The sequence below is a fragment of the Strix uralensis genome, chromosome 2 (assembly GCF_047716275.1).
Source record: "Strix uralensis isolate ZFMK-TIS-50842 chromosome 2, bStrUra1, whole genome shotgun sequence".
In the NCBI taxonomy this organism is placed as follows: Eukaryota; Metazoa; Chordata; class Aves; order Strigiformes; family Strigidae; genus Strix; species Strix uralensis.
In genome coordinates this window covers 42,131,758-42,139,099 of record NC_133973.1, presented here as the reverse complement: position 1 = coordinate 42,139,099, position 7,342 = coordinate 42,131,758, and positions in this window count along the sequence as shown.

Here is a 7,342-nt window from a genome sequence, read left to right as displayed (position 1 = left end):
TAAACATTAACAAACGTTCCTTATTTTTGGTTAACAAAGATCTTTCTTAGATTGCACAGTAGTTAATGAAAACCACATAAATGCATGCAGAAAGATACCAGGACTCTCATTCAATTAAATATAAAACTTAAAGTAGAAGATCTATAAAAATCCAGATTGTAATGAATCATAAATAAATATGGAAAACTAACAACTGCCTTGGGTAGAGTAGTAAATTTATAGCCTGAAGATTTGCGTTTTTAAGGTCTGCATCGTTGTCTGCATTGCGTTCGCTCTCACCCACAGAAGATGCACATCCTCAACACCAGAGCCCACGGCCTCAGCTCAGCTTCTCGGCTTCTCTAGAAGAGATCTGCAATTGCCACCATGCCCCAGGTTAAGTCTGCCTTTGCCCAGCGTGATCTCCAAGTCTCTGAAGCTGGGACTGAAGCCACTTTCTAATCAAGGAGTGAGAAGTCATGGGCATGCCAGGTTTCCCAGGTGTTTGGCTGCGGGAGGGATGGAGACATGTCCAGCGAAGTTGTCCCCATGCACACTGTGGAGGATGCAGCTGGCAGCCCCAGGCAAGACCTTGCCTCCCAGACATGTTGGAGGAGGAGGAGGAGAAATACAGAAAGAGCAGCTGGTTCCTCACCCTTGGCTTCCCCCATGCCAAGAGGGGGTCTACAGCCATTTGTTAGGCTGAAGTTGCCCTGTTTCTCCAAATCAGTCTGGAAACTGTAACTTCCAGCCAGTTGTTGGCACGAGTGTGAAAAGAGATGGATAAAAGGCTGCTTTGGCTACTGATACACGGTCCCTGAGCCCATTGTACATTTAAATGAATTTTTGTTGAGACATATGAAGTAAAAAGGGTTTAGATGTGTAAAAACAGGCCCACTAGGATGCAGTAGTTCAACAACAAGGACCAGCTAACGCTATATAACGCTATAGTGAGATAACTATCAAATGCATAGCTAGCACATGCACGGACTCCTGTCCATTGAATGGTGTCAAGCCACAAGTGTGATAAAAACTCTGGAAACCCTTCTAGTACTTCTCCCGGTGAAAGTAAAGCAAACTGGTCTCCAGACCAGACACTTCACTGGAAACACGGGAATGTCAGTATTGAAAGAGTTAATGGGTGAGAGAAGTGGAAGGATTTGATAATGGCAAAAACTCTGAGGCATCTGCTCCAGTGTTATGGGTGTGTGTCAGTCTGTCTGACACAGCCGTTGCCATGGTGGCAGAGTTCTCCCAAAAATCACAAAAAGCGGACAAGATGGATGAGTGCCTGAGAAAGCCACAGGAGAGGGGAGATGGCTGCAGACGGGGATGACTTGGCCTTTGTAGGTGGGGCTTGGTGCTGGTACTGGGGGCCAGCTAATGCAAAAATGAGTCTCGTGAGCTCCGTGGTCTTTTCCAGCTGGACAGATGTTTCAGAGGCTGGAGCCAGCTGTTAAAAAAAAACGGAAATCCCTGGAAGTTCACCCAACCTAACCTCATCCCCGTTGCTCCAAGAAACACGGCATGGTGCAGAGAGCCACTGCCTGCAGTATTCACAGGAATGGCTGTAGAGAGCCTTGAGAACCAAGGCTTTCCCAGGCAGCCCAAGATTTTGAAAAATGTGTCCGCATGTCTGCTGCAGCTGTTTGGACAGGCTGAAGTCTAGATGTGGCTATTAAAACAAGGAAGCCCCTCAGCTGCTGGCAGCCAGCATCCCTGGGAGGGAAGGGCTAGGAGCCCTAGGCACACCCGGAGCTGGGTCCGGACAGGGCTTGCAAAGCACAAGGGGAACTGAGGCTGGACATGCTGGGCAAGCAGGGAGGGATGTACACACTGCTGGACCTGGAGGGGCTTGGAGGGATGGAATGTAGGAGTTGGGGCAAGAGAAGTTGGGATGGGAGCACTGTGAGCCTGGTGGAGAGAATTTGGGGTATTTGGACCCTGGAGAAGGAGAGGGAAGGACTGAGGAGGCTGTGGGTCTTGGGTTGCTGGAGTTCCTGAGGACAGTCATCACTTGGGCCCTTGTCACCATACTCCATGCAACCATGCAAGGAATTCCTACATGGGGGCTACTTCAGCTCCTATGGAGCACTGATGGTGCAGGAAGCCCTGTTGATGCTGTCATGTGGAGCCTGAGGAGTCAGACTAGGGATTTGTGGTCCCAGAGCAGGAGGCAACTTGCCTTTTGACACACTGGATCACCAACAGTGTGTCAAATCAGGCCAGCAAGGCAGTTTTAAGCAGGGGCCAATTCATACAAGCAAGGCGACAACCAAAGCAGTGGGGCCAATTCTCCAGGGTTTGCACATCCTGTAGCATGCAGTTTTCAGTAAGTTTGTTTTCCCCTCCATCTTGCCCCTCTGATAAGAGGAACTTGTGGTTCAGTGCTCCCTAAGTAGCAGGCTGCCACAAAGGGGGAACAGCGAGCTGCACATGCAACTAACGAGGTTATCTTGCAGCTCACCAGTGGGAGTGCGGCTCTGACAGCCCTGAGCCACGTGAACCTCCGCAGCATGAAGCTGGCCAGGCTGTAGCTACTGGCACCAGCACACAAGCTGCATCGTTCCAGAGCGGCTAGCAAGTATTACAGAACAAGTCAGAAGTATGCTCAACAAACCACAGGCTTAAAAATAAGGGAAAGTACATTTCCTCTCCTTGCCAAGGTGAGAGAAGATAGCACTTTCTTGAGCATTGATTTGCTAGCACAGTGAGGATGGGTCTTAGCTGGTAACTGTTTAAAAGTGAAGCCAAAACCAAACAGCTGTGTTTGGGAGCGTGGGCTGGGGGGATCCATGCAGAGAAACCTGTGTTCACACACAGTACGAGCAGTAAGTCGTGGTCAGGCCAGAGACACAGGTGAGTATTTTCAAGGGTCTGATGCACACCTGCCATGTTGTGACAATTAACACTTCTGTATCACTCTTTCCTAAGTGGAAGGAAACATTTTGCATTCTTCTAGCCTTTGATCAGGTGAAATAATTTTCTAGTTCTGTTACTTTCCTATTATGCATGGAGTTAATAAAAGTTACCTTGGAGAATATTATGGTAGGCGTGTTTTAACTGTTTTCTGTTTTTAATCTAGACCTCCAGCACCAAAAGGGGACAGCATTAAGTAGATAAGTGAATTATATGCCAAGAGTCTTTTTTTTTTTTTTTTTAATTGATAGACTATTCGATTTTGAAGGATCATTTACGGATTATTTATCATGGTCTCCAGTGTCCAACTCCAATATCAAGAAGATGTACTGCAAACCTTTAATTATACTTGATGTCCTGTATGTGTTAAGAACCCATAAAACAAAGCACATGCATGCTTCTGGCTTGTAATAGTTTGATGAAGATTTCTAAATTTTTCAAGCTGCCAGTTCATTTCAAAAGATGGATTACTTCTCTTAGGATTTCATCTACCTAATTATTTCTGTCCTGATTACGTAACTGCCCCATATTTTTCCTCCTCCTGCTGCCCCTGAGTCACACCCAGAGTTCAAGTGAAATGGTGCTGCTGCTTAGCATATAGGTGACGGGCAGTAATGGCTGGGCTGTATTTATGGGAAGATGCTGTTGGGGAGGTATATGGTATACAAAGCACAGGGACACCATCTTAGCCTCATCTTAGTTTCTGCAGGTGACAGGGAGATCAGAGCACAGAAAAAGCATGTGTCCAGTCAAGTGGGTTTGTAGCTAAGCTGTTTGCAACCCAGAGCTATCACGTTGCAGGAAGCACAAAACCATAACATGATGGTGGCTGTCACTGCGCTAGTGTGTCTACATGAGGAGACCCATGAATGCCTAGCCAGAGGAGAGTCGCCTACTGACTGACAACATGCTGAGGTCCTGGTGCCATCGCTTCCCAGCTGGACTCTGCAGGAATGACGGTGGCATTTCAAATCATTTCAAACCAGCCAAGCAAGCTGTGGGACTGTCCAAGAAAGACCTGCTCCTCCGCACAGCGCAGCTACTGTTCAAACAAAGCAGCAGTGTGACCTGAGCAGGTCTTGCAGCTGGCAGCCTCCTGCTCAAGGCTTGAGGACACACGGATATGTGTATCTACAAGGAAGGTTTTGTCCGAGCAGAGGGGAGGATGAGTGCTTTCTTCTCTAGAGCCCCAGAGGTCTGCATGGCTAAGGGACAGGAATGTCTGCCCCCGGACTCCAGTTACCAGCGAGGTTCCTGTAATACAGAGTTCCACGCCACCTCCAATTTTCCATGTCATAAAGTAAAATATGATAGCAAGGAAGCTTTTTTAATAGTATGACACTACAACTGAGATTTCAACTGTTGATAAACATAGGCAGGGCTCTTAATATTTTTGGCAGAAAGAAAAATTACCCCTAACTGCAGCACTTTTCTTCTGAAGCCAGCCATGCCATGGATCTAACCAACACAATAAGATGGTGGTTTAAGTTTTTCTTCTCCTTTCCCTCCTCTCCAGTGTATGGCCTTTGTTAGTGTCACGGCTGTGTAATTCCTCTGTAGCCATCATAGTTCAATGAGAACACCTGTCATTCATTTTCAGTGGAAGAAGGAGTTACAGGGTGGGTTTGAAGTCCCCTGGCTGGGGGTGTGCTGACTGCTGCTCTCCCCCTGCCTTCATAGCAGGGGGGCTGGTGGGCTAGTCGTCGTTGCACTGGCACCAGCGCAAGCTTCCCACGGGTGGCACGCCGAGGTGCCCATGCTTAGGAGAAGGGGCGATGGGTGCTTCTCCTGGCCATCGTGGTTCGGCAGGATGAAGCAAGCAAGGGGAGCACCTCAGGGACTGGGGTATGCAGGTGTGTCCTGGTGTGGGTCTGATGCATCAAGATCCATCCCAGTCCCAACGTCAGCATCAGACTGGGCAATGAGCAAGTTCAGACGGACACATGTGCCCCAGCTGGTGCTGGGTGGTAGGGCAGGAGGGAGAGGGACTCTGCAGCTTTGGGGGACTGGGGGGGCGTACACAGCTTGACCCGACACTTCCCCTGCCTGGGTGCCCCGCACGGCCTGCACGATGCCCTTTGGCTGATCCTGTGGCCTGGAGGAGAGCCAGGACCTCCTCTGCGGGGCTTTGAAACCACTCCCCTCCCAGCACAAGCAGCCTTTTTTTAAGCAGTCAGCAGGGTCTGTGAGCAGGGCAAGAGGGGAGCGGTGGGAGAGCAGGAGGGGAGAGCAGGAGGGGAGCAGGGCCGGGCCACAGGGCTCCCTCTGCCTTTACACCCCTCCAGAAAGGAGTGCTTGTTTCCAGTGGATGAATTGCAGCCCCTGCACCTGTGGTTATCAGCTTCAATAAATTTTAAATTTAACCTGCATCGTCTATTTATATATCCAGTGCTGAAATTATTCTCTGGACTTGGGGCCGGCGGAGCAGCCCAGGAGAGGGGAGTGGGGCTGGCTGGGGAAGCTTTGCAGCCAGGCTGATGATCCAATTAAGTCAACAAAGAGCCCCAGTGATATGATCTAAGGGTTCAGGAGCTGGGAGTAAACAGGGAACCGCGGCAGAAGGCAAAGCCAAGCAAACATATGGAATAAGTTACGGGGGAGACGGTTGAGGCAAAGTGCAGAAATGAGTTCAAGAGATGCCTGGGCTTTTCTCAAGAGAAGGAAAAGGACTCGAGGGGGTCTGCTTGAAAAAGCAGGAAGGGGGGATTAAGATAAAGCCCAAAGATGGAGGCCTGCTGTGCTGAGTGGCCTTTGCTTGTTCCTGGAGCTCTTTTTTTTTCCTTTTTTTTTTCTTTTTTCATTTCACTGTAACAGATATTAATGTAATTAAAAGATGCAGGAACTACTGGAGAGATCGGCAGTAAGTTAAGGGCGAGCAGAAGGGAGTAGGAGTTGGAGCTACCTAGCAACCAATGCACAGGAGCCAGTAAAATGTACAGATAGGCAAAATCCGGGGGAAAAATAAAGTAAAGCCCAGGACCGTGAAAGACAAGCTCAGATACTGCATCCCCAAAGTCCTACAGTGGCATAAGCAGGAGAGTTGACAGCTATGCAGTAAGGCGCGGGATCTGACACCAGTCCTAGTGTTCTGGGACAAATTCCCACCCACCCCCATCTCTCTGTCACTGTGGCTTTATGCCATGGCTTGGTCATATCTGAGCCCCGGGCAGCACTTCAGTAATAGCTGGGTGAGAGCTCGGCTGGGTCTATGGCCGGGGTGGTGTTGGCAGGCGGGTAGAGAAGTTGAGAAGCATGGGTCCCAAGCATGACAGAGGCAGAGGGAGTGAGAGCTGGGAACGCAGAAGAGCCTGCCTATAAGTAGCAGGGCTATTTTGGCTGCTGTCTGTAATCCCTGGGGGGGCAGTATCCCCCCACACCCAGGAGCAGCCCACCCGGCATCTCCGAAACCCCACCTCGGTGGGGCTGAGCTGTGCTCCTCACCCAAGGAGGAGGGAGGGGGGAAACAGGTCAGCAAAGAGTGTCCCCGCTATGCTTTGACCTGTTTAAGAGCTTTTTATAAAATTTATTTGCAGTTAAAGCTGTGCGACTTTTTCTTTCAGCAAGGCCTCACGTTTGATCTTGTAATTGCGGCATGATTTATTTGGAAAACGACACCCGAGAAGAGCTCGTCCTTGGTCCTGCTGTGCTTTCGGGAAAGACAGTAGCCTTTCTCCAGCACGCAAATGTGAAGTTTCCATTTTGAACCTTACCTCCACATTATTATTGGATGCAAAACTTGTTTGGCTTCAAACTATTGAGAATTTTCCCAAAAGGTTGTGCAAAAGTGGAAAAGTTGTCTTTCATATTGCCAAGCTTTAAAAAAAAAAAAAAAATCATTTACCTGGGTTTGAAAATTTGCCCCATGTATCCTTTCTTTAATGTGGGACTTTATTTACTAAACTGTCGTTACTACATCACCAGCTTTCCACCCAGGTAAAAAGTGTTGACAAGCTCTTTCTAAGAAAATATGGCATAATTAAGGAGTTGAGGAGGAAGGAGGGGCAAAGAAGTTTTTGCCCTCCCATGGCTGGTTGCAGCTTATGTCTCCACAAGTGTCACACATGTCACCTTGCCATGGGCTTTCTCCCAGGCCCTGGGCAGGAGCAGCTGTGGGACTGAAGAGGAGGGCTAGAGCTCCACTGCACGCTTCAGGGCTTGACCCCATCCTTACATTTTTTGGGCCCCACTCTTGCATGCTGGTCCCTGTTAATGACAGTAGCTTCTGCCGTGGCTTCCCTTGGTACGCTTGCTTAAAAGTAAGCACATACATGCTTGCAGGATCAGGGACTTGTTTTGCAGTAATGGATTTGTTGCAGAATTATAGCTAACTAGCTGTGTCTTCTGCAAAAAAGAAAAAAATTGGTTATGCTGGTTTTTGAGTTTCAGGCCATTAAAAATTACCCAGAATGTACAGTCAGTCAGTAGCAGCTACGTAGATAAGGAT